Source organism: Polypterus senegalus, chromosome 14 (assembly GCF_016835505.1).
Source record: "Polypterus senegalus isolate Bchr_013 chromosome 14, ASM1683550v1, whole genome shotgun sequence".
In the NCBI taxonomy this organism is placed as follows: domain Eukaryota; kingdom Metazoa; phylum Chordata; class Cladistia; order Polypteriformes; family Polypteridae; genus Polypterus; species Polypterus senegalus.
The window spans coordinates 34,714,900-34,742,727 of NC_053167.1; positions in this window are offsets into that span (position 1 = coordinate 34,714,900).

The following is a 27,828-nucleotide window of genomic DNA, read 5'->3' on the forward strand; positions in this document are numbered from 1 at the left end:
CATAAAAAAATTGAGAAAGCACATGATTTGTATTACATTTTTAAATTACAAACTAAAATATCAAGAAAGTCGTGGTTTTTAATATTAAGAAAGTCGAGGTTTTTATTTTGATCAAGTAAACTCTCTTTTACAGGAACACACTATTAAAAAAAGTGATCTATTCATAAGACCAATGTTTGTATTTAGGTGATTTTAGTTAGCTGAAGGTTGAGTTACGATGACCCATTGCATACCACTTTACAGTAGTTATCACATGATTTTTCCTGTTATTTAAATGAGTCATTTTTTTTTTTTAAGTTTTTTTATTTATGAGAATGTCAGTTAAAACGAATGGATCATTTATTTGGTATTTTATAAATACTCATCGAGCATAGTGGACCTCAGTTTAATGGAATACTCCAATCAGTAAGAGAGTAAATATTTCATTCTCATTTCATGATTTTTACTCCGGTAAATAATAACTAATTTTAGTTTTACATATTTATAGACTTTTGTGAATTTGACTCCAATAAATAATAATTTTTGTTTTGCACATTTACAGATTTCACTAATATTCTGGCCGCAACTGGGGGTTGGGGGTATATATATATATATATGAGGGATGCTCAAAAAGTTTCTGCCCTTTTGTCGGAAACGGTGAAGGTGGGAGTAGTAGTAATTGGGCATTAAAAAGCTTCTTTGATTCTGGGAAAATTGCATTGCAAACGAAGGCGACTATGTAGAAAAGTAATCTAATTTGTTTTTGAAATTCTTAATAAATACAGTTAAAAAAGTGTGGAAACTTTTTGAATGTCCCTTGTGTGTTTTATACTGTATATATATATATATATATATATATATATATATATATATATATATATATATATATATATATATATATTAATTATTAATAATTAATTATATATTATATGTTATTTTTTCCTTTTTACAGAGGGCCACATTGATACCTTGAATGGATGCAATTTACTGAAATCAATGTCTAGCTATCCTGCACCATTCAAAAATTGTTTAACAGGTTTCTGGGGACTCATTTTGTGCTGCTAAAACACAGGACACACCATTACACCACCAGCAGCTTGCCTAGCTGACTCCACTAGTTTCTGAGCTGTGCATTCTAATCTGCCTTTTTTGGCACAATGTTGGTACTCTGCCATTAGATGCCCATCAGTTATTTTGCATAAGTTGTCTCTTTGTCTACAATAGATCCTTTTTATGTATCCATTTGCATTCGTGCTGTTGTTCCAATTGTTTTTTATCCCATGTATGGAACATGGATTAGTGTAGCAATACCTCGGTGAGGCCGTAATAACAAATTGGTTACACCCTGTGTCGTCATGTAAATAGTCTTGTACCTGAAGATTAATTGCTCTGTTTAAACTGTCTCCTTAGCTGTTGGGATTGGATTTATGTTGTGCAGTATTGTGACTTGGAAACTTTGATGTGTAATCATTGTGTCTTTAGGAAAGCCTGTTGGCAATGAATGTCCATGTATCTAGCAGCAGTTCTTTTTGCAATAGTATGTTCTTTGTTGTGTGGTAAATTAGCAGTGTCATCCATATAGTTGGGCGGCACGGTGGCGCAGTGGTAGCGTTGCTGCCCTGCAGTTAGGAGACCCGGGTTCGCTGTTCTCCCCGTGTCTGCGTGGGTTTCCTCCGGGCGCTCCGGTTTCTTCCCACAATCCACAGACATGCAGGTTAGGTGGATTGGCGATTCTAAATTGGCCCTAGTGTGTGCTTGGTGTGTGGGTGTGTTTGTGTGTGTCCTGCGGTGGGTTGGCACCCTGCCCTGGATTGGTTCCTGCCTTGTGCCCTGTGTTGGCTGGGATTGGCTCCAGCAGACCCCCGTGACCCTGTATTCGGATTCAGCGGGTTAGAAAATGGATGGATGGATGGATCCATATAGTTTTATCTAATACACAATACACTGGAAAAACTACAGTTAAACGATGTTGCAGAGCCAAAAATGCAAAATAATAATTTCTCACTTCTATCTGAGAAATGTTTAAGCTGAGCAACCTGCACTGGAGATTCATCCAGTAATTTATTTTTCTCGATGAACTTACTTACTTCAACATTTTGAATTGCATCCAAGGTACCATCAAATTGAAAAAGAGAACAACACAGATATTAACAGTTATGTTCACAGAGCATTCAGAAAATAGTAGCCTCATATAAAACATTGTCCACAAGGCCGAAACAACCCCTGGTGCCATTATAAAGAAAATGGATGGATGAATAAAACATTACACAATTTATATTCAGTTTTTTCACCACGGCAGAGATTTCAGATTTTGATATATTTTTTTTTAATATTCAGCAGGAACAGTTCTACTTACCTTTCTGTGATATCCATGCAACGGATGCTTTTCAAAAGAAAGACTTTTAATATTTTCATTTCATCACCAAGTATGAAATCAGATGGCATGTTTGAAGGACTTCATTCTTCTATAGAAATGGATCCTGTAAGCTGTGAACATTCATTCACAGGAAGTCCTGCTATACTCCTTAAACAGCATAGAGGTATGACTTTGATAGAACGAGACAGTAGGACCAAAAATAAGAAAATGTATTCATGTGAGGAAGGAGCTGGTGATTCTCATATGCAGAGTATACCTCCTTATGGTTTACACACACACTCCTGTTTTAATATACAAGGTGTTTGGATTTATTCATATCAGGTATGTGTTCCTATCAGTGAAGAGTCTGATGCAGCAATCTTTCAAACCAGCATGATGGCTTTAGATGCCTTATTCCTTCTGATGACTCCCAGAACACTTCCTACAACTAAGCTGGTGGCAGAGGGAAATATTGGTGTCCAGCTTTTAGAGAGAGAAAATGGGTCTAATATAATGGAGGGAGGTGTCCCCAACTTTACTCCCGTCACTTCCACCATGAGCCAAACAGCCATCCATTCTTCAGCTCTAAAGAACACCCCGCTTCACTTATTTGAAATTACAGGATATTTGCCAGTAAACGTGAATGGAAATTACATATACCAAAGTGATATCCTGCAAGCAGGAAATCCAGATGACAATGAAGCAGCTAATACTTGCTCTATTTGTATCATCAGTAGAAGTGAAGAGGAAGAAAAACAACAAATGTGCCAACTTCTGTGTCATCATAAATTTCATTTAAAATGCATCACCCTCTGGTTAATGAAGAGAAGCACCTGCCCTGTCTGTCGCACGCCAGTATTTCTTTTGCCTAACTGATCTGTTTCCAGTACCGGCTGTTTCTATTTTCACAGTTGTGAGAGCCTTGATTTCCAGTACATAACAATCAAGATGGTTGCAAGTTCACTGCAGTGCACCCTCACACCCAGATACCTGTAATCTTTTATTCAAGATCAATATAAAAACACCACTCAACCCAAACTTCACATCTTTAGAATGTGGGAGGAAGCTAGTGCACCTGTGAAAAATCCACACAGAAAGAGGGATAATATGAAAAATCCACGCTGATCCCAAAACTGGCTCTGCTCTGTGTTTCTGTAACTGTGCTACCATTAATAATCATAATGTTAGATTTTAACTGTATCAATAGTTTATACCAAGGATAAAATTAATAAAAACATCTTATATGTCAAATGATTGATTAATGTAAATAAAAATATGTACTTTATATCAAGTGATCAACATCTGCCAGTGTAGTTATGACCCAGAAATAGTCAATATGGTGAATGTTTACCATAAAGGAGAATGTTATTTGTTCCCAGGGAGAAATTTGGCCTTTTACGGAAACTCAGTAAATAAATAGTATTTACACCAGACTTACTAAAAGGAAAGAAAACTTTTGACTTGGTAGTCACATTACAGTATTGGGGCGGCACGGTGGCGCAGTGGTAGCGCTGCTGCCTCGCAGTTAGGAGACCCGGGTTCACTTCCCGGGTCCTCCCTGCGTGGAGCTTGCATGTTCTCCCCGTGTCTGTGTGGGTTTCCTCCGGGCACTCCGGTTTCCTCCCACAATCCAAAGACATGCAGGTTAGGTGGATTGGCGATTCTAAATTGGCCCTAGTGTGTGCTTGGTGTGTGAGTGTGTTTGTGTGTGTCCTGCGGTGGGTTGGCACCCTGCCCAGGATTGGTTCCCGCCTTGTGCCCTGTGTTGGCTGGGATTGGCTCCAGCAGACCCCCGTGACCCTGTATTTGGATTCAGCGGGTTAGAAAATGGATGGATGGATGGATTACAGTATTGCATTTTGCAGTGTATTGCTATTGATACGGAGGAGCCGCAATAGTGATTCTTGACACACTTCTAATGAATAGTTCATGGCACTAAGGCCATAAACATTCTCAAAATACTATAAACATCAGTGCTACTTCTGCATTTTTTATTTTTGTGTTTTGTGAGATACTGATGATTTTGTTTTGGTGTTAATATCATAAATAAAGCAATTAATCATCACCAGGGCTGTTGAAATCCAGAGCCTAACCTGCTAGTTGTTTGACTATAGCAGGAATTTTCATTCATTAATCTTGTCTGGAGATAGTTGAAGCAAACTAGGAGACACTGTATCTGAACAGCATCACACATGCTTCAAGATAACAGCTTTAATTACCACACCATCATCAGTTCATTAATCGATTCTTTTTTATGTTGCCCTTCTGTCAGAGCATATATCAATGCAAATCACATCACACAGCCAACACAAGGCGCAAGGCAGGAAACTAAACCTGGGCAGGGCGCCAACCCACTGCAGGACACGCACACACACATACCAAGCACACAATAGGGACAATTTAGAATCACCAATGTACCTAACCTGCATGTCTTTGGACTGTGGGAGGAAACCAACGCAGACATGGGGAGAACATGCAAACTACACGCAGGGAGGACCCGGGAAGCAGACCCTGGTCTCCTTACTGTGAGGCGGCAGCGCTACCCACTGTGACACTGCGCAGTATTTATAATACAATAAATGTATGTCTTCTTCTTTTGGCCGCTCCCACTAGAGGTTGCCACAGTGGATCATCTTTTTCCATATTTTCTTGTCCTCTACATCTTGTTCTGTTACACCCATCACCTGCATGTCCTCTCTCAACACATCCATAAACCTCCTCTTAGTCCTTCCTCTTTTCCTCTTTCCTGGCAGCTCTATCTTTAACATCCTTCTCCCAATATACTCAACATCTCTCCTCTGACATGTCCAAACCAAAGCAATCTCACCTCTCTGACTTTGTCTCCCAATCATCCAACTTGAGCTGACCCTCTAATGTACTCATTTCTAATTCTATCCATCCTCGTCTCACCCAAAGCACGCCTTAGCATCTTTAACTCTGCTACCTCCAGCTCTGTCTCCTGCTTTCTGGTCAGTACCACCCATATAACATAGCTGATCTCACTAATGTCCTGTAGACCTTCCCTTTCACTCTTGCTGATATCCGTTTGTCACAAATCACTCCTGACACTCTTCTCCACCCATTCCACCCTGCCTGCACTGTTTTTTTCACCTCTCTTCCACAAACCCTGTTGCTCTGTACTGTTGATCCCAAGTATTTAACCATATCCACCTTCGCCAGCTCTACTCCCTGCATCCTCACCATCCACTGACCTCCCTCTCATTTACACACATGTATTCTGTCTTGTTCCTACGGACCTTCATTCCTCTCCTCTCTAGAACATATCTCCACCTCTCCAGGGTCTCCTCAACCTGCTCCCTACTATTGCTACAGATCACAATGTCTTCAGCAAACTTCACAGTCCATGGGGACTACTGTCTAATCTCATCTGTCAACCTGCCCATCACCATTGCAAATAAGAAAGGGCTTAGAGCCATTCCCTGATGGAATCCAACCTCCACCTTGAATGCATCCATCATTCCTACCGCTGACTTCACAACCGTCACACTTTCCTCGTACATATCCAATACAACTCTTACGTACTTCTCTGCCACTCCTGCCTTTTTCATACAATACCACAGCTCCTCTCGAGGCTCCCTGTTATATGCTTTCTCCAGGTCCGCAAAGACACAATGTAACTCCTTCTGGCCTTCTCTGTACTTCTCCATCAACACTCTCAGAGCAAACATCACATCACAACATGTGGTGCTCTTTCTTGGCATGAAACCATACTGCTCCTCACTAATCATCACCTCCCTTCTTAACCTAGCTTCCACTACTCTTTCCCATAACTTCATAGTGAGCCTGAGAATGACCATCCATCCATCCATTATCCAACCCATGCTATATCCTAACTACAGGGTCACGGGGGTCTGCTGGAGCCAATCCCAGTCAACACAGGGCACAAGGCAGGAAAAAAACCCTGGGCAGGGTGCCAGCCCACCGCAGGGTGCACACACACACACACACACACACAAACACCAAGCACACACTAGGGACAATTTAGAATCACCAATGCACCTAACCTGCATGTCTTTGGACTGTAGGAGGAAACCAGAGTATCTGGAGGAAACCAACGCAGGCATGTAAAGGACATGCAAACTCCATTCTCTTAAATTAATTATGTTAAATAAACATGACTCATGTCAATAAAGCATAATGTTTTATAAACTTTTTAAAAATGCACCTCACCAAGTTAATTAGCTATAATCATTTTAGGCTGTCAATTATACTAGTTCCAGTATCATTTTAGTACCAGTATCATTTTAAAGTTCATGTTCAGAGTTATTAATCAGAAATAAACACGTTTGCTTATACCAAAACTAGGTTTATTTGGTAAAAACAATACAAACCAACAAAATATAAAAGATTAGTATTCAAAAGCTGAAATGTACAACAGTTGTGCAAGAACACTCCTTCTTTGGGTGTGCCAGAATGCCATTACCAATGTATAACTAAATATTAACACAAAATGCAAAAATGGATTTATTCATATGTTATAGAATATATGTTAAATATTTGTAAAATATAAAGTGAAAAAATTGCTGGTTGGCATCTTCTTTCACTAAATATATACTGTGTGTGTGTATATATATATATATATATATATATATATATATATATATATATATATATATATATATATATATATATATAGTGAACTTGGCCTGGACACAGACAGGCAGACATGTTGTTTCAACCACCACACGTTTTATTTACAATATGTACAATAATATTAAATGGTCACTAAGACCCAGTAGTGCACACCTTCACCCCAATACACAGTCCTGGCCACAAATGCCTCTCTTCGGGCCGCCTCCACACCTCCTCTGTGCTTCGTCCTGCCTCCTCCCGACTCCAGCCTCGAATGAATGGAGACGGCCCTTTTTGTCCTGTCCCTGGATGAGCACCAGGTGTTCCCGGCATTCATCCCTTGGCCACGCCCCAGCGTGGCGGAAGTGCCGGCTGTCCTCCCGGCAGCTCTCCGGGTGTCTTCCAAAGTCTTCCCCCCAGCACTTCCTGGTGTGGCGGAAGTGCTGGGGCAACAGGTCCCCAAGGCACTGGGCGCCTCCTGGCGGTGACCACGGGCCCCTACAGGGTGGGGCTTCCTTGCCCTGTACCTGTGGCCCCCAAAGCAACCAGGAAGGCAGCCCCCACGTGATCCCAGATGGGCGCACGCCCACTTCCGGTTTTCCAAGGTATCCCAGCTGGGTCATTGCCCCTGGCATCCATGACAATATATATATTGTGGAGGATTGCCGGCTTTCCATGCCGGTCCGCACCCCCAGGCCGCCAGGTGGAGCTCTCCCGACAGCAGGATCATGCCCCGAGGTCCAGCAGGGCATTATGGACCTTGTAGTATTTTACACAACCCTGCTGGATACCTTGGGGCCACCAGGAGTCTGTGCGGGGGCTTATGGGCTCTTTATGCCCTATGACCGGAGTGCGTCATGGTCACGTGACAGGAGCGAACAACGTGCTCCTGGGTTAAAGAAAGGACTGATTGCCCTGACCCGGAAGGAGTAAGGAACTATGGACTGTTGGGACAGGAATACCTCCGGGTCAGGGGCTATAAAAGGACGGTGCCTCAGTCCAGACACTGAGCTGAGCTGGGAGGTAGAGGAGCAAGTGTCTGGGCGAGGAGGAGTGTTTATTATAGTCGAGTATTGGATGAGTAGTGTGGAAGGTGCTTGGTGCACTGTGAGTCACAATAAAAGTATTGGACTTTTACCCGTTGTTTGGAGTCATCCCTGAGGGTTCAAGGGCGCTATATAGCGCCTTCTTCACAATATATATATATATATATATAATATATATATATACTGTATATATATAAACTGCTCAAAAAAATTAAAGGAACACTTTGAAAACACATCAGATCTCAATGGGAAAAATAAATCCTCCTGGATATCTATACTGGTATAGACTGGGTAATGTGTTAGGAATGAAAGGATGCCACATCGTTTGATGGAAATGAAAATGATCAACCTACAGAGCCCTGAATTCAAAGACGCCCAAAAATCAGAGTGAAAAATTATGTGGCAGGCTAGTCCATTTTGCCAAAATTTAATTGCAGCAACTCAAAATTATGCAGCACTTTGTATGGCCCCTGTGTTCTTGTATACATGCCTGACAACATCGGTGCATGCTTCTAATGAGATGACAGATGGTGTTGTGGGGGATCTCCTCCAAGATCTGGACCAGGGCATCACTGAGCTCCTGGACAGTCTGAGGTGCAACCTGGTGGCATTGGATGGACCAAAACATAATGTCCCAGAGGTGTTCTATTGGATTTAGGTCAGGAAAGTGTGGTGGCCAGTCAATGGTATCACTTCCTTCATCCTCCAGGAACTGCATGCATACTCTCACCACATGAGACCAGGAATTGTCGTGCACCAGGAGCCACTGTACCAGCATAGGGTCTGACAATGGGTCCAAGGATTGCATCCTGATACCTAATGGCAGCCAAGGTGCCTTTGTCAAGCCTGTAGCGGTCTGTGTGACCCTCCATGGATATGCCTCCCCAGACAATCATTAACCCACCACCAAACTGCTCATGCTGAATGATGTAACAGGAAGCATAATGTTCTCCATGGCTTCTCCAGACCCTTTTACTTCTGTCACGTGCTCAGGGTGAACCTGTTCTCATCTGTAAAAAGCACAGGGCACCAGTGGTGCATCTGCCAATTCTGGTATTCTATGGCGAATGCCAGTCGAGCTGCATGCTGCTGGGCAGTGAGCTCAGGGCCCATTAGAGGACATGGGGCCCTTGGGTCACCCTCATGAAGTCTTTCTGGTTGTTTGGTCAGAGACATTCACACCAGTGGCCTGCTGGAGGTCATTTTGTAGGGCTCTGGCAGCGCTCATCCTGTTCCTCCTTGCCCAAAGGAGCAGATACTGGTCCTGCTGATGGGTTATGGACCTTTTATGGCCCTCTCCAGCTCTCCTAGAGTAACTGCTTGTCTCCTAGAATCTCCTCCATGCCCTTGAGACTGTGCAGGGAGACACAGCAAACCTTCTGGCAATGACACGTATTGATGTGCCATCCTGGAGAAGTTGGACTACCTGTGCAACCTCTGTAGGGTCCAGGTATCGCCTCATGCTACCAGTAGTGACACTGACTGTAGCCAAATGCAAAACTAGTGAAGAAACAGTCAGAAAAGATGAGGAGGGAAAAATGTCAGTGGCCTCCACCTGTTAAACCATTCCTGTTTTGGGGGTCATCTCATTGTTGCCCCTCTAGTGCATCTGTTGTTAATTTCATTAACACCACAGCAGCTGAAACTGATTAACAACCCCCTCTGCTACTTAACTGACCAGATTAATATCCCATAAGTTTCATTGACTTTATGCTATACTCTGATTAAAAGTGTTCCTTTAATTCTTTTGAGCAGTATATATATATATATATATATATATATATATATATATATATATATATATATATATATATATATATATATGTAATAAACTCAAGAGGAGACAGCACAAAGGTTTGGGGTTTTCCGGCCCCGTATATTGTAGACGATCCACAATAAATCAAAAGAAAAGCAGGTGAAAAATATAAACTAAACAGTTCATATACACGACGCCGAAACATGGCGTTGGCGGCCATTTTGTGAGGGAGGAGCCGGAAGTGGAGGAATGCTGGGAAGGAACCGTGAGGGATGCTAGGATCGATGACGTCAGGACAAGATGGTGGAGGAGGGGCGGAAGTAACGTACTGCGGGCAAAGCCGGCTTATGGCGGCGGAGCGTCTTTTTCTGAAAGAAAGCACAGGGAGAAAGTTAGTCCCCCGCCATTCCCTGCCGGCAAATGCCTTCCCAGGTGTGTTAAATCCGTCCGGTCTCCTACTAGCGTGCGTGACTATATATATATGTGTGTATATATATATATATATATATATATATATATATATATAGTGGACCCGGCACGGACAAAGACAGGCAGACATGTTGATTTCCACCACCACACGTTTATTATATACAACTATTTACAAATTAGGTGTCACTCAGACACAGTCACGTGCACCACAAACCCCAATACAAAGTCCTGGTCACACAATGCCTTCTTCTCTGGGCCGCCTCCACACTCCTCTCGTGCCTCGTCCTTCTTCCACCCGACTCCAGCCCTGAATGAAGGGAGACGGCCCCTTTTATCCATATCCCGGATGAGCTCCAGGTGTTCCCGGCATTCCCCCGTTGGCCACGCCCCAGCATGGCGGAAGTGCCTTCTGTTCTCCCGGCAGCTCACCGGGCGTCCTTTTAAATCTTCTCCCCAGCTCTTCCGGGTGTGGCAGAAGTGCTGAGGTAACAGGTCCCCAAGGCATTGGGGCGCCTCCTGGCGGTGACCACGGGCCCCTGCAGGGTGGGGCTTTCATACCCTCAACCCGTGGCCCCCAAAGCAACCAGGGCGGCGGCCCCCACATGATCCAGGGTGGGCGCAGACCCACATCCAATCTGTCACGGCGTCCCGGCCGGGTCGTTGCCCCTGGCATCCCTGACAATATATATATATATATACAGTATATATATATTTTTTTTAAATTTTTCAAACGAGCAAATACGGCAACTGCATTGTATTGTCTTGTATTCGGGTGTATCATTTATTTGTCTGTATTAATAGTATTATCTGGTTGAGCAATGTTATGGTAATACTAATGAACAGCAAGGCTGAAAGTTGTTGACGCAAAGCGAAAGTCAGAACTTTTGGTTTTTTTAAGTACGTAAGTGTACCTGTACTAAGCAAATAAATCTAGACAACTTACTAGTACATTTACTGACTTGTGACAGTAGTTAGTGAGCATAGTTTGATAAAACATTAAAAGAGAATACAAGGAAAAAACGCGAAACGGAGTAACGTTAGTCTGTGTGATTAAGTGTTTTAAACGAATATCTGAATATTTCTTGTGTATTTGTACTTTTATTTTGCTAACCTATTGCTCTTAACCTGCAACAGTAACTCAAACCCACAACCTGTTGCTTCTTTTAAAGTCACGTGACTTTACCGCCAGGTTATCCAACCTCTGCTGATGATGAATCCACTTGGTGCGTATTCATTTCCGGTGAGGACTAAATATAACTATTTTGACTTCTACCTAAATGACTGAAATTAATATATTGTACATCCCACAAGATTCAATAAATTAAACATGATTGAGTTATGTTCAAAAGTGGAACATAAACAATACATGTAATATAAAAGTAAATACATTTTTGTAAACGTGACAACCTGCCATTTCCCTTTTTTCAGTGTTGGCTGTATGCTCCTGGTCATTGTCATGCTAGAAGTTGAACTGTCACCCCAGTCTGAGGTTGCGTGCCCTCTGGAGTAGTATTTCTTTAAGGACCTCGATAATTGGCAACATTCATCTTCCTCTCAATTCTGAGCTGTGTCCCTGTTCCTGCCTCTGAGAAGCATCACCACAGTGTAATACCTCACTGTAGAGATTGTATTAGGCAGGTAATAAGCAGTGCTATGCATAGTGCCTGGAATTTTGCCCAGAGAGTTCAATTTTTGTCTCATCAGACCAAAGAATCATTTTGCTTGTGCTGTCAGAGTCCACATAGATTGTCATAGGCCCTTTACTCGAGAGGGAACACTCAGAGTCCTGACCTATGCCTCAATACAGTTTTATTACAGAGAAATTCTTGGACTTTTGTCCTGATATACATTTCAAATTTTGGTACCTTATCCACAGGTATAACACACCACTTTGTCAAAGGTGGACTCCAAGTTCTAAACACAACTCAAGAGTGACCTGACCACCATTTGGACTGCCGCAGCAAAGAGTCTGAATAATTATATAAATGAGAAGATATCAGTTGTTGCCTTTTTAATAAACTTGCAGACCTTTCTGAAAACACATTTTAACGTTGTTGCATTGGCCTACTGAGTGTAGATTGATCAATTTATAATTAAATCTACAGCAGAATAAAATGTGCAGAAAGAAAGAAATACATTGTCAATGCACTGATAATGGTTCAACTGGAAAAACAGTTATTTCATTGTAACACACATTGTCCAAATGTCCTTGAGGCCTTGTCTACATGCTTGAGTGTGCTGGCATCAGTCTGACACCATATAATTTTAATACCACAAGCAATGGATGGGCGTCCCTAAGTATGAATCCTTAACATTATAAAAGATAATGGAAGAAAATGCTCTCTGACTGAAAGGCAGGGAGGCCTATGTTAGAAGGATCTGGAGAGACAACAGTTTGTGGATACTGTATTCCTCCAATACAGCTGGGAGCACCTTCCTTAGGATTCAGGTCCACTTTTGATACCTACAGGGCATCATGGGAGTTGGAATCCCAGAGTACAGCCCTGTTGAGTACCATGGGTTCCACCTGGGGGCACTACTGTTTGGTACTCACATCTGATGACCACAGAAGTACTTCCGGGTCAAAGGTAAAAGAAGTTGCTCTCAAGTCTAGAGACAGTGGACAAGGCTTGCTGGGATGAGAAGGGAGGAAGAGGATTGTATTTCTGTACTGGTTATACTTTGTTCTTGCTTGCATTTTGTCAAGACAATATAGGTAATGAAAAGGGCCATATTTGAATCCATTACTGTGTTGGGTGTCGTGTCTGGGGTTTGGGGCTTGGTGGTGCCCCATACTAGTTACAATAGTTAGATTTGTTTGTGCCATGGTCATATTTGCCATGTTTTTCTGATATAGTGTAATGCACAGAACGATCAAGTATCAGGATTTGTTGACCACTGCAGTTCTCCGTATTGGTATTGTAAATGGCAAACCTGAGCTATTCAGCATTTTTTCTGTGATACTTTAATACTTGCAGAGACTCAGTTTGGGCTAATTCAAAGATGTCTTCATGTTTTTGGGGTTTTTCAGTACCAGCTAAAACAAATCCACAGACAAAGGGAGAACATGCAAACTTCACTTTATATAGTTTTTTGGCCTGTGAGATTCAATTCCAATACTCAGCTGTGGTGGGGCAGTAGTGGTAACCATTGAGCACCATTCAGCTCTTGGCTTTCTAGTATTGTTCCAATGCGCATTTTCTCTTTATGCAGTATACTGCCTTTAATGTGCATTGTAAATGATCAGAAACCTGTATCTGCACATTGACTAGATCTAGAGTGATTTATTACGTCAGGTTCAAACCTGATTGTGTAACTCCATGTCATTAATATTGCTTTGAATTTTTTTCTTGAATTTTCTACGTTTCCCTGTACCATTTAACTCTGAATCAACGGACACATTAAATGAAAAAATGCCTTTGTCAGTTCATGCTAGTGGTCAATAGAGTCTGCAGGAAATGACTTAACTTCACAGACAAATAGAGGGCTTTAGAGGACAGCAGAGAGTGCGCAGGCATGGTGGTCTACAGCGAGCAAGCTTGAAAACTGTGTTCCCGAGCAAGAGAGGTTCTAAAACCATTTAGTTCAACTAATCCTGTCTGCTTTAATTTTACACTACAAGTAGATGCAAACTTCATGTACAGTATAATCTTCTAATAATTAATGCTTGTTTTCTTATGGTTTCTGCCTAAATGTGTGATTAACTCCTTTTTTGGAAAGATACTACTTGTGTCTATCACATTCAGAATGAGGGTACTTCCTTGCACATTGTGCTAACCGTGATCCTAAAATTGTTTGACTTAAGGCCAGGATACTTCTAAATGAGTAATATTCAGTATTCTGTCCTTCTAATCGAAGGCTGCTTGACAACCCCACTAAACAGTAACAACTCAAGTCCACACTTTCAGAAAACTGTGTCACCATTATGCCAGTTGACTGTCAGCTCAGGGTGATGATTCCCCTTTGAATGGCACCTTTGCAAGAGCTGTGGGTTCACCTTATAAACATTTTTGACTGACCCTCTTTTACATTGTTATGCAAAAATTAACACTGAGCTGTGAAGAAAGTAACTGATGGGGAGGATTTTGGTTACCAATGTCTTAACTATATGCAATGGTAATGTATCAGCCCGTATTTAAGAAGGAAGTATTTCATGTTTTTTAAACCTGTAAAAGATAACAGGGGGCTGTGGGAGCCTGACTTTGACACTCAGCTCAGCTCCTGTCTCTGTAGAGTTTACCAGTTCCCCTCCATGTCAATATGAGATTTTTTCCTCTCACTTGTCAAAGACATGGGTTACAGATTAACTGGAGATTTTAAACCAGCACCCTATCCTGGGTTGGTTCCTGCCTTGTGCCCGATGCTGCTGTGATAGGCTGCAGTTCTCCATGATCATAAATTGGATTAAGCCATTTCAAAAATGAATGGATTTAAACATACATTTCTATTTTCTTTCACATGTTAATATTTTCTGAACATTACTGATATTTTAATATTGACAGCCAGCAGTTATCAACACTGAATTATCCTACAAGAGTATGTACAACAACAACATTTATTTATATAGCACATTTTTATACAAATTATGTAGCTCAAAGTGCTTTACATAACGAAGAAAGAGAGAATAACAAAATATAAAAATAAAATTAGCCAATACTAATTAACAAAGAAAAAAGTAAGGTTGAATGGCCAGGGATGACAGAAAAACAAAAATACAAACAAACAAAAAACTCCAGAGGACTGGAGAAAAAAAAACAAAATCTGCAGGGGTTCAGAGGCCATGTGACCACCCAGCACCCATTAGGCATTCTACCTAACATCAATGATCTCAATCAGTCCTCAGGGTTTACAGGCTTCATGTGAAAGAATTAGACGAGATGGTCATGTGGACCTCTGGCCTTCAATCCATCAGTGTAGGGACTGCATGGTGCCTTGATCAAGTGGTGGTGCAGATCACCACCACTGAATACTGGAAAAAGAACAGCAGAGAAAGTAGGGGTTAGTACGGTTTTCAGAGCCATGAAAAAAAATGATAATTAAATGCATATACAGAATATCAGGGTTACACTAAAATGAAGCTATGACACACTTCTTTTAAGTTTATCTCTTGGAATTATAAGCAGACTCTCATTTGAAGATCTAAGGTTATGATTTGATAGATAGATACTTTATTAATCCCAAGGGGGAATTCACATAATCCAGCAGCAGCATACTGATACAAAAATCAATATTAAAGAGTTTTAAAAATGCAGGTAAAAACAGACAATAACTTTGAATAATGTTAGCGTTTAAAAAACCAACTGCAACCCGGTGGAATTGAAGAATTGCATAGTGTGGGGGAGGAACGATCTCCTCAGTCTGTCATTGGAGCAGGACAGTGACAGCAGTCTGTCGCTGAAGCTGCTCCTCTGCCTGGAGATGATGCTGTTTAGCGGATGAAGTGGATTGTCCATGATTGACAGGAGCCTGCTCAGTGCCCGTCACTCCACCACAGATGTCAAACTGTCCAGCTCCGTGTCTACAATAGAGCCTACCTTCCTCACCAGTTTGTCTAGGTGTGAGGCGTCCTTCTTCTTTATCCTGCCTCCCCAGCACACCACCGCATAGAAGAGGGCACTCGCCACAACCATCTGGTAGAACATCTGCAGCATCTTATTGCAGATGTTGAAGGACGCCAGCCTTCTAAGGAAGTATAGTCGGCTCTGACTATCTGACTTTCTTACACAGAGCATCAGTATTGGCAGTCCAGTCCAATTTATCATCCAGCTGCACTCCCAGGTATTTATAGGTCTGTACTCTCTGCACACAGTCTCCTCTGATGATCACAGGGTCCATGAGGGGCCTGGGCCTCCTAAAATCCACCAGTAGTTTCTTGGTCTTGCTGGTGTTCAGGTGTAAGTGGTTTGAGTCACACCATTTAACAAAGTCCTTGATTAGCTTCCTATACTCCTCCTCCTGCTCACTCCTGATGCAGCCCACAATAGCAGTGTCGTCAGCAAACTTTTGCACGTGGCAGGACTCCGAGTCATATTGGAAGTCTGTATATAAGCTGAACAGGACCAGAGAAAGTACAGTCCCCTGCGGCGCTCCTGTGTTGCTGACCACAATGTCAGACCTGCAGTTCCCGAGACGCACATACTGAGGTCTGTCTGTAAGATAGTCCATGATCCATGCCACCAGGTGTGAATCTACTCCCATCTCTGTCAGCTTGTCCCAAAGGAGCAGAGGTTGGATGGTGTTGAAGGCGCTAGAGAAGTCCAAAAACATAATTCTTACAGCACCACTGCTTCTGTCCAAGTGGGAGAGGGATTGGTGTAGCATATAGATGATGGCATCCTCCACTCCCACCTTCTCCTGGTATGCGAACTGCAGAGGGTCGAGGGCGTGGCGGACCTGTAGCCTCAGGTGGTGAAGCAGCAGCCGCTCCATGGTCTTCATCACATGTGACGTCAGAGCAACAGGCCGGAAGTCATTCAGCTCACTAGGATGTGATACCTTTGGGATTAGGGTGATACAAGATGTTTTCCAAAGCCTCGGGACTCTCCCCTGTTCCAGGCTCATGTTGAAGATGCACTGTAGAGGACTCCCCAGCTCCAGCGCACAGGCCTTCAGCAGTCATGGCGATACTCCATCTGGACCAGCTGCTTTGCTGGCACGAAGTCTCCTGAGCTCTCTGCTCACCTGCGCTGCTGTAATTGTGGGTGGGGATGTCTCACCTATGCTGGTATCAGCAGAAGGATGGTTGGAGGATGAAGTACTCCGAGGTGAGAGTGGGTTAGGGTGGTCAAACCTGTTAAAGAAGTTGTTCATTTGGTTTGCTCTCTCCACGTCTCTCTCGATGGTGGCACCCCGCATCGAGCTGCAGCCAGTGATGATTTGTGAGTGTAAGGTGAAGGCATTCTGAAATATAGGATGGAGCGAGATTATAAGGCTTTGTAAACTATAAGCAGTATTTTAAAGTCAATTCTAAATGACACAGGTAACCACTGTAGTGACATCACAACTGGAGAGATGTGCTCGGGTTTTCTTTTCCTAGTTAAGATTCTGGCAGCTGCATTCTGCACTTGTTGCAATCGATTGATTGTATTTTTTGGGTAGTCCTGTGAAGAGTGCGTTACAGTAATCTAGTCCAGAAAAAAAAGATAGAAAGGTTATTGGTTGAAAGTGTTATGAGTGATCTGGTGCAGTATTCTTTAGTGCTGCCACCTCAAAGCCCAAAGCCCAGTGGTTTAAATCTTGGGTCTATTATTATCTATCAGGAACACGCTGGTTGTCCCCATTTCCATGATGGTTTTACTCTTCGCATTCCTTGGTTTTCATGTAACATTACAAAAATATTGTGTGTTAGGATACTCTAAATTGGCTCCATATGAGTTAGTGGGGTAGCTCACATGCTAACATTTGCAAATTTTAATAGGATGACAAGCACTATCAGTGGCATTGTAATCATTTATTATTGCTGTTGTCTCACAGTTTCAGAGTCCTTTGTTTCAAACATCATGCCGGATTGTTGTCTGTGTCATTTACATATTCTTCTAGTGTCTGCTCTTCCCCAGATATGTGTGGGATGGGAGAAATGGCAACTTTAAATTGGCTTCATGTGAATGAGTGTGGATGTGTGTAAGAGAAAATCATACTGCAAGAATTTGTAAAATGCTTGTGACTAAGCCTGCCTGTTTGACTAAGACATTCTAAATCATTTGAGCTAGCATATCAATACAGATTTGAGATCATGTCACATTTTAACAAGAACTTTTATTGCAATATGACATTTTAATAAGAATTTATATTTAAGAAGTCCTACTCAATGAATTAGATATTTAACTATTTAGAGACCTTTAGATAATGTAAGGCATAGATGTGTTTAAAAATCATACCATTAACTTGTTCTCTGATTGGCATAAATTGAAGCGCCTCTTGCCTGGGTTAAGTAAATTAACCTAATTTATGTGAGAATATTGTTATGTCATTTTAGTCAGTATTGTGTCGTGCAGAGTATTTTCCCTAACATGTGTTTGTGATTTTGGGTGCTGAGCTTGTGCCTATTGTTTCCATGAAATGCTCTGGCCCAAAAACTTGGAATTGGATGAAGCAGATTTGAAAGTGGATGGTTGAATAAATGGCACTACAGTATGCCTACATAGCTTATCCAGAGGGTAAACTGGAGAGGTACTCTAGAAAGTGAAATTGTTAAGAACTTCCATATGCCAAATTAGTCCATATTTCTGTACTTTCTTGGCAGGACATAGAATTTCACGCTGGATGACACAAGTGTAATTGTTTTCATTTTGTTTATATTATTTGCAAATGGATTCTTTCAATACAACTATTACAGTAGGTGGGCAGTGGGCACAATGTAGTGGTCATTTTTGTGAGTTCACCACTGCTTGTGTTCATCACGCACACCCTCACAATTGACATAATCTGAAATTTAGCCTTGAGTTAGCCTGTGAAAGTCGGCATGTGAATGAAGACCCATTGACCTGTTGGAGATCTGAAGGTAGGACTGTGGAGCCGACAGCACAAAACACTGTCTGTTAGCTAGTAAATCAAATACTTGTTGACATTTATTGCAGTTTTAGTTGTATGGTTACATTAAAGGTCATTTTTCTGTATCTGACTATATTTACTAAAAATGTACTGGCTGAAGATAAGAAAGCACATGTCTCCGAGTAGACAGAGTAAATGGTGCACAGAGACAAAAGGTCCAAGGGTCTTGGCTTAGTGGATCAAATACATTGCACCAATAATCACCCAGGATTTGTTCATATTCTGGGTCAGACTCTTGGCTCCTCAATGCCCTGTATGGGACAAATACAGAAAATGCTTGAATTTGATTATATAATAAATGCATTTGATTTTTCAGAATATTTTAACATAACATTCTTTAACCAGCTTAATCTGATAGGTACCAAAGCCTACTCTGGTACTCTAAAATGATATCCTAGTGCTCTCAATTTTTGTGCATGTAAACACTACTGATAATATGTGCAGTTGGCTTATATTGTCATGATAAAACTATTTTTTTTTGTACTTTTTAAAAATCATTACCAAATCTGAAACTTCTTTTTTAACAAAAATAATACTTTTGTTGGGATAAGTTAACACTTTCTCCCTGTACAGGGTGGTCCAGATCTAATTATGCAGATCCAGATCGTCTGGATGACTTTGATTTATCCGTGGACGATCCCAGTTTGTTCTTCATGTCGTCAGTTCGCACACTTCTCGATGGTCCTGGAATTTTGGGGTGATTTTCTATGTAATAAACTTAATAAGTTATAGCGTAATGAAAATTGCATAATTAGATCTGGGCTACCCTATAGTATGACGTGCTAAAGTGGGATAAAAAGTCAGAAAAGGCCGCACTCTTGGGTGAAAAGTGGGAAACAACCTTAAAAGGGGGATCAGCATATCATGGGGACCACTCACACACAAACACATACACACAGAGTGTAAATTTGGAGGCGCCGGTTAATCTAACACAGGCATCTTTGGGAATGTGAGAAGAAAATTGGAGAAAAAAGGGGAGAAAGTACAAACTCCACACTAACCAGGACTGGGCACAGGATTCAAACCCAGGATGTTTGATTTATGAGGTGCAGTGCCACCCTTCTATTTAAATATTTTATGTTTATAATATGACCACTATATGTAAGCTAAAATTGCATTAATTATACAAACACAACCCCAGGGCTTAGTTTCAAAACTGTGACAAAGGTCAATTTTCTGTTTTGCTATGAGAACACGGTTACTCCGAATTTTATGGAATTACCTTTTCCCTATTAAATGCTATTAAAATCTTAATCTCTTCAAAGACAGCTAGTGATGGATGAGTGTAGAAGCGCTGATTTTAATTTAAAGTAAGCAGTACTCGTATTCTTATCTTTTTTTTCTGTATAGTATTCCCACCTTAATCTTTCCATCTCCAAGTCCAGCAAAATGCACTTGCCATAAACAAAGCAGGCACCATCCTGTAAAAATAAAACATGTGATGGTTGCTTAGTCAGTATTTTGATTTCCTGCCACCACAAAGCACAAAAAGGGGAGCAAGCCTCAAAAAAACACGCACACAAAAGAGCCAGCTCTACCCTCTTTCCAGGTCTGGGCCTACTGAAACGACCTTACCAGAAGGCCACCTCACCTTCAACTCAAATGCCTAGTGTCCTCCTTGCATAGGTAAAAAAAAAAAGAGGCTTAAGGATTCTAAACATAAGAGTCCCAAATTTCCTTAACACATTGACTGCAGAAATAATTGTTACCAGGATACTATGGTGTTGGTCAATGCATATATGATAAGTAATGAAGTCTATCAAAATTTGAAAAAAAAAATTTTAAAGAAACTATTAATTACTTTAGCACAACTAAAAATCTCATTTGAATGAGAGTCCTAGAAGCATGGCAACTCACAAAGTGTAGGCTTAGAAGCACATGTGCCATAAGTTTAATGCGTTTCTTTGCACTGTCCACTCTTGTTGCACACAACGCATGTGGTAGTTGGTGGCTGTTTGTGCTGAGTGGGTGGGCAGAATGTTCATATAGTGCTGTCCTGACAATGAGGAGAAGTCGGATGCCAGGTGATGAAAAAACATCTTCCTGGCAGCAGTCCACATCAGTGCCACAGCCTACAGGTTCCACATCATCCAATTAATTGCCACTAACTCGATCACAGTCATTATCATCAAAATGTTCATCTTGCAACAAATCTAGTTGTTTCAAAACATCAGCCGCTTTAGCCCTTTCTCATGGTGACATAACTATGGACTGTGTATAATGTGTTTTGAGTAGTGAATAAAGTGCTATATTAATGTAAAGAATAATTATTATTGTAAAATCCTCCTTGTATATTAATAAAGTGTTACAAATACAAAAAAAAAAGCTGTTGTACCAAAAAAAATTACCCTGGCTACCCACTAGATGGCAGCACTATAATAGCTAACTAAAGAACAGCATTCAAAACACAAAAGAAATGATTTAAGAAAATGCTCAAAACAGCAGGAAAGGTTGAATTAACAGCTGGATGTATCTCTTCTGACACGCCCCATGGCCATTGTCATCAGATGTTTTGCTCCATATAAACTTATGTCCCCCTCCAAAGCCCCCTTACATCAGATCACAATGGGGAGATCATTTTTGGGTGGAGGTGCTTCCATGGTGCACTCGTATTACTCTGACGTATGAACCCCAGCAGGTTTAGTGTTCCTGATACACCAATGCCACTTACCTTGAAGGATTCAAAGCCACATACATTGTAAGTCTTCACCAATCATCCACTGAATTACAGACATATTGTTTGTTCTTACTGCCTACCTAATTTAAATTGTATTGTCTACATCTGTGATGCTGTCATAAATTTTCAGTTTCTCTGGGGATTATAGGAGTACCTGAATGAAGTGGCGAATCAAGTGTTAATTTTTACATAACATAAATATGTAAGACATAGTATTGATTGTGTTTTTGATTGATCTGTGCTTCATTTATTGCAATGTGATCTATAAAACCATAACATTAAAACAGGAATTTTGTATATTAACCAAAACATTTTACTCTTATTTAAGACTTTAAGGTTATAATCAAATAGATCATTCCTGATGGTAAAATGCCACACCATAAGTAGTCTGTGAAAAAAAGGATTTTTCTTTTCTCATTAGAAGCAGCTTATCCACAATTCACCTTTGTCTTCTCTCTTTAAAGTTCCAAGCATTTACCTCATTTTAAAAGCGTATATGTTAATGCATAAGGCCATATTTTCTAGACAAGCCAATACCACAGTGCCAGGAGCTGTCTTACCAGAATGACTAAAAATAGGAGCCATTCCCAGTACCATTCAGAGGAACAGAGGCAATGCAGCTGCTTCTGAGCCAGCAGATGGCACACAAGCACCAAGTAAGGGAAGGTTTTGCTACTATGTCAGCTTTGTCTGTCTCGGTTTATTGGTACGTTTTAAATAACTTAATGCTACTGTATGTTGATTGATTCATCACTTGTGTTAATGCCTCTTATTGTTAAAAGTACTTGGTAATGGAGCTATTGGACATGCTTAGGATCAAGAAAATGATAGTCTTCATGGATTGCGTTCTTGCTATTTTGTAACTAACTGAAAACATCATTCAATGGCTATAATTAGCAAAAGGAGGCTTGATCATAGTGATCACAGTGTCCTCTGTATGACAAGTCTTCAGCTGGAAAGCCATAGAGAGACAATAGCATGATCATCATTATGTTAGATCAGGTGAGGTGATCAATGCAGAGGGTGGCATTATCCACAGTATAATCTCAGCCACTTAAAAGTCGGGGCAACTCTAAGTGAGGAACCAGGACAACTAGAATTAATACAAGCTCAATTCGCCAATGTCCTATCCAATTTGTCTTAAGTTTCCTCTAGCTGTGTTGGTTCAAACAGCAAAAATCTCATTTCAACATATTGTCTTGTACATAGTGTTGTTCATAAGTTATGGTAAACATAAGTTTAGGTTTTGCTGGGAAGAGGAGAGTAATAATTTTAGACTACCACTACCTCAAGAGAAGTTAGAATGTGAACCATGTGGTTGCTTCTTGGGAAAAACTTTTAATTTTCTTTTAAAAACTGCTTGCATGCCCTCCTCATGCTGAAATATTCATCAGAAATTATCTTCCGGCTATGAAACACTCACTTGGCTCAGTCACTTTCCTTTGTGAAGCCCTCTTCCTTTTGATTGGCTTTGGAAATGAAACAAATATTGCGTAGAATTCTCTGCATCTACTGTACATATAATTTGATTTCCAGGTTCCACAACTTTTGTCTGAGCACATACACATTTTAATGGGGTGGAGGGACTGTTGTTGTGATCCTTATACCAGAATAAGCATGAGAGGCACAAATATGCAAAAAAATACGTATGCATATTTCTAAATTAAGTATAAATGAGGGATCAACCAAAATGAAAACAAGATAAAACAACTTGCAGTCTCTCTGGGCTCAACTGTAATACCCCAAAATGATGACTGATTTGTCACATTGACACAGGTATTCACACTATTTACTCCTTTGGTAGTAATTCCAGCTCGGAGTCTTCCTGGGAATGATGCGACAAGCTTCGCACACCTGGATTTAAGGCTTGTCTTACATTCTTCTTAGCCAATCCTCCCAAGCTCTGTCAGGTTGGATGGAGACTGTCAGTTAACACTTGTGTTCGGGTCTGGCCAGAGAAGTTCAATTGGGTTCAACCCTGGGCCACTCAGGAACATTCACAAGGCCCCAAGGCCACTCCTGTCCTGTCTTTGCTTTGTGCTTATTGTCATTGCCTGTTGGAAGGTAAACCTTTGGCTCAATCTGAGGTACAGAGAGCACTGGAGCGGAGTTTTGTTAGGGATCAGCTTACCCTCGACCTTCTAGTCTCTCAGTCCCCGCCACTGAAAAACAATCCTAAAGCATAATGCTGCCACAACCACCCTTCACCATTCGAATGGTACGGTGTAGGTGATGAGAGGTGCCTTAGTTTCCTCTAGAATTATGAGGCCGAACAGTTCAATCTCGGTTTCATAAGACCAGAGAATCTTGTTTTCATAGCCTGAGAGTCCTGTGGGTGCCTTTTTGTAAATTCAAGCAGGCTTTCATGTATCATTTGGCTAATATTGCAGTGGTGTTTGTCCTTATAGAACTTTTTCTGCTGTCCTCACAGGTTCCTTGGAGCTCAACCAGAGTGACCATTAGTTTCTAGGTCACTTCTCACATTTATATATATATATATATATATATACAGTATATATATATATATATATATATATATATATATATATATATATATTGAATCTGCCATCTGCACTCTATGTCTGTTATTGTGATGCACAGTCCAAGAGAACTCCACAGAAGGTAAAACAGAGGCATGTAATGTTGTCAAAAAGCCACCTGTGGGAACAGAATCATACAGTAATTGCCCCAGAAAAATGAGAAAAACAACACTTCATGTTTTGAAATGCAAAGATTATAAGATGATATGTAACCAGAAATATTCCAGTAAGGGCTCCTTAAGAAGGCTAAATGAATGTATGTCCTACCTGGCTGGCTTAGTGGCTCCTCATCTCAACAACTTTTTTGTGGTATAGCGTTATAATAGTTATAATTATAATATAATAGTGACCAGTCAAACAAAAAGGTGGCCAAGCTAGAGCACAAAATAGTGATGTGTATGAAAAAATGGCAATATGATGATGTCACTGAAATAATAATACAAATATAAAGAAATACAGGAGACAAAATAAAATGAAGCAGACCAACACAGCTCTAACACAGTTGATCTCTTAGGCGAGTATGATGCCGAGTTATTAGCCCATTTGAAAGATTCTAATTATATGGACAGGTAAGATTTAGCTAGAATTATATTGACAATCAGTTAAATAAGCCACACAGGAGCCACTTTTCTAGATGAATCCACAGGTGTTGAATGGCTTCTTTTTCTAGAGTGCCTAAATATTAAATGTACCCTATCACTGCCCGTTGTCTGCATCATGGGGACACCTTTAAAATAATAGAACAGATGCACCTTTGGCCTTTCTCTTGCTAATCTCATCGTGATGCTGTCCTAACTCGTATTCTTAATGATTTCCAACCACACTTCTCATTTGGCATGAAAGCCCACTTATTTATCTCCTACCCCTGTCACTTAACTCTCTCCTTAAGCACTGTAGGTTCCCTTTGCTCACATAAAAAGTGCTTTTCCCTATTCTCCACCCCAACTGTGCTTCTCATTCCCCACAGCCCATTCAGCAGTGACACACGCAGGCAGATGCACGCGCACACACACACACACACGTGTATATATACAGCGCCTTGAAAAAGTATAGCCCTTTCCTCTATTTTTGCTTATTCATAACACTAAATTGTTTCTGATCACCAAACAAATTTAGTATAATACAAAAGATAACCGAAGTAAACACAACACAAAGTAGTATTTTAAATGATCATTTGGTTTATTAAAGGAAAAACGTTCATTAACATTTATATCACCCATGTGAAAATGCAGTCACCCTCCTAAACTAAATATGTGGTTGTGCCACCATTGGCAGCAATAACTGCAATCGAAAAGTTTCTGGTAACAGGAGATCAGTCTTTGGCATCGCTGTTACTCGCTTTTGTACAGAAATGTTTTAATTCAGTCACAGTGATGGAATTTCTACTATGTACTGTCCGTTTTAATGTTCCACCACAGTATCTTATTAGGGTTTAAAGTCAGAGCATTGGCTAGGCTACTCCAAAACCTTAATTTTTTTTTTTTTTTTTTTAGAAAATCATAGGTGGACTTGCTCTTGAGCTTAGGATCATCGTCCTGCAGCATAAGCCAATTGTGCTTAAGCTTCAGATCACGGACTGATGATCGGACATTCTCCCTCATTATTTTCTAGTAGAGAGTACTTTCTAGAAAACATTCTTCCCTCAATTATGGCAAGTCAACCAGGCCTTGAAGCAGGAAAGCATCTCCACACCATTATACAACCACTGTATACCTGTATAAACATTGGTACACTTTTGAACTTCAATAAATCAAATGATCATTTAAAAACTGTGTATTATGTTTACTCAAGTTGTCTTTTGCATTATAATAACTTTGTTTGGAGATCAGAAAAAATTAAGTGTTATGAATAAACAAAATGGAGGAAATCAGGAAGGGGCATATACTTTTCCATGGCATTGTATATATGTCTGCATGTGTGTGGAAAGTGTTACTTTATATTTAATATTGATATAAAACCCCTTACTGATGCTGTTTATAAAGCCTGAAACTGGCAGGCATAGTTTAGTTTTGAATGACAACCCAAAATGAAGCTTAAGACTGGAGTGACATGTTGACAAAAAGTGCTCAGTGAATATACAGTGAGATAGTATGGTAATGTTCATAGGCTTTAATACAAAAATCAGAGCCATTAAACCATTTCAACCTACATTGTATTTAAGGACTATTGGAGTCCAGAAGTCTTGCCTCTCACAATATATTTTTGTCATGATAAACAAACTTTTGTTTTCTCCTTGTATTATTGTGGTATTTCCCTCTACTTACCCTTTTACCTCTTTTCTTTAAGGGTAAGTGTATTCATCAAGTCCTTTACCAGGTTGGTCTACTGTCGCACTTTAAGTTTAAAACACACATACATAGATATACGCTGTGGCAGGCGGCCAGAGCCCATGCCCGGCCGGGATGCCCATGCAGCACATGTTCTGAAGAGCAAGAATGGGTGACCCAATACCTCCCCCTGGGCAATAGATGGCAGCCTCCCTGGGTTGTAGCGGTGCCTCAGACTCCTGCAGGGCTTCATGGGGGTTGGAGTTTGGTGCAGCCCTGTTGGGTTCCACAGGGTGCTGCTGGGCCCTTCTGGGCAGTTGTTTCACCACACCCGGAAGTGCAGCCAGTTGTCGCGCATCAAGTACCTGGAGCACTTCTGGGTATCTGATAAAAGGAGCCAGTGGCCACTACTCAGGAGCCAAATTCGGGAGGAGGATGAGGTTACCTGAGAGGAGAAGCGGAGGAAGAGTAAGAGTGTGCTTTACTTTGTGTGCTTTATTTACACTTGGGACTGTGTTGTGCCAGTGGAGATTATGGGGAAGACGTGCCCCACAGGTGAAGAAAAATAAAAGTTAATTTTAATGTGCCTCCGGTGTGAATCTGTGTCGGGTCAGGTGCCCATATAGCGCCTTTTGTTACAATGCATACACACAGACCCTATCCACAAAAGTACCTTATGAAAGACGCATACAAATGCATGTTATTCCCTAGCACTTTAACCCCCACAAGTACTGTATGAATAACACATGCACAGTCCGCTTTTCTTAGTACTCCAAGAGACTTGCTTACCATAGGCATAAATAACGTGCAATGTCTTAGATATGTCTCAGACCTAAATACAGTATTACCTTTGGTCTCCAAGAATATATTTAAACATACAAAGGCTCAACATCCCTGGCTATAGGCCATTTATCAACCAGTGAGTGTTTTACTTTAATACAATGTTTATTATTGGACAAAGCCCTTCAGCTGCAGCTTGATAAACCTTGCAGATGAGATCATATGGCACTTCCTCACTGCTCCTGGTGCTTAAAGAAATATACTTTATTACTTCAGTCTAACTATGAAGACAAAGTATAGAAAGTTAAAAGCAACCTGGTATTTATTAAAGAGCAATAATACCAGTAGAGAAAAGCATGAAAGAAAATATAGATAGAAAAGTCTGCATATACAGGTGCATCTCAATAAATTAGGATATCATCGAAAAGTGAATTTATTTCAGTAATTCAATTCAAAAAGTGAAACTCATAGATTCATTACACACACAGTGATATATTTCAAGTGCTTATTTCTTTTCATTTTGCTGATTATGGCCTATAGGTAATGAAAACTCAAAATTCAGTATCTCAGAAAATAAGAATATTACATAATACCAATACAAAAAAGATTTTTAATACAGAAATGTTGGCCTGCTGAAAAGTATGTCCATGTTACGCACTCAATACTTGGTTGAGGCACCTTTTGCATGAATTACTGCAACAATGGAGGTGATCAGCCTGTGGCACTGCTAAGGTGTTATGGAAGCCCAGGAGGCTTTGATAGCGGCCTTCACCGACAGGTAATATACTAAAAAAGAAGAAAGTAGCGAAGAATGATGGAACAGTCATTAAGTGCTATACAAGTGTCCAGTGTGAA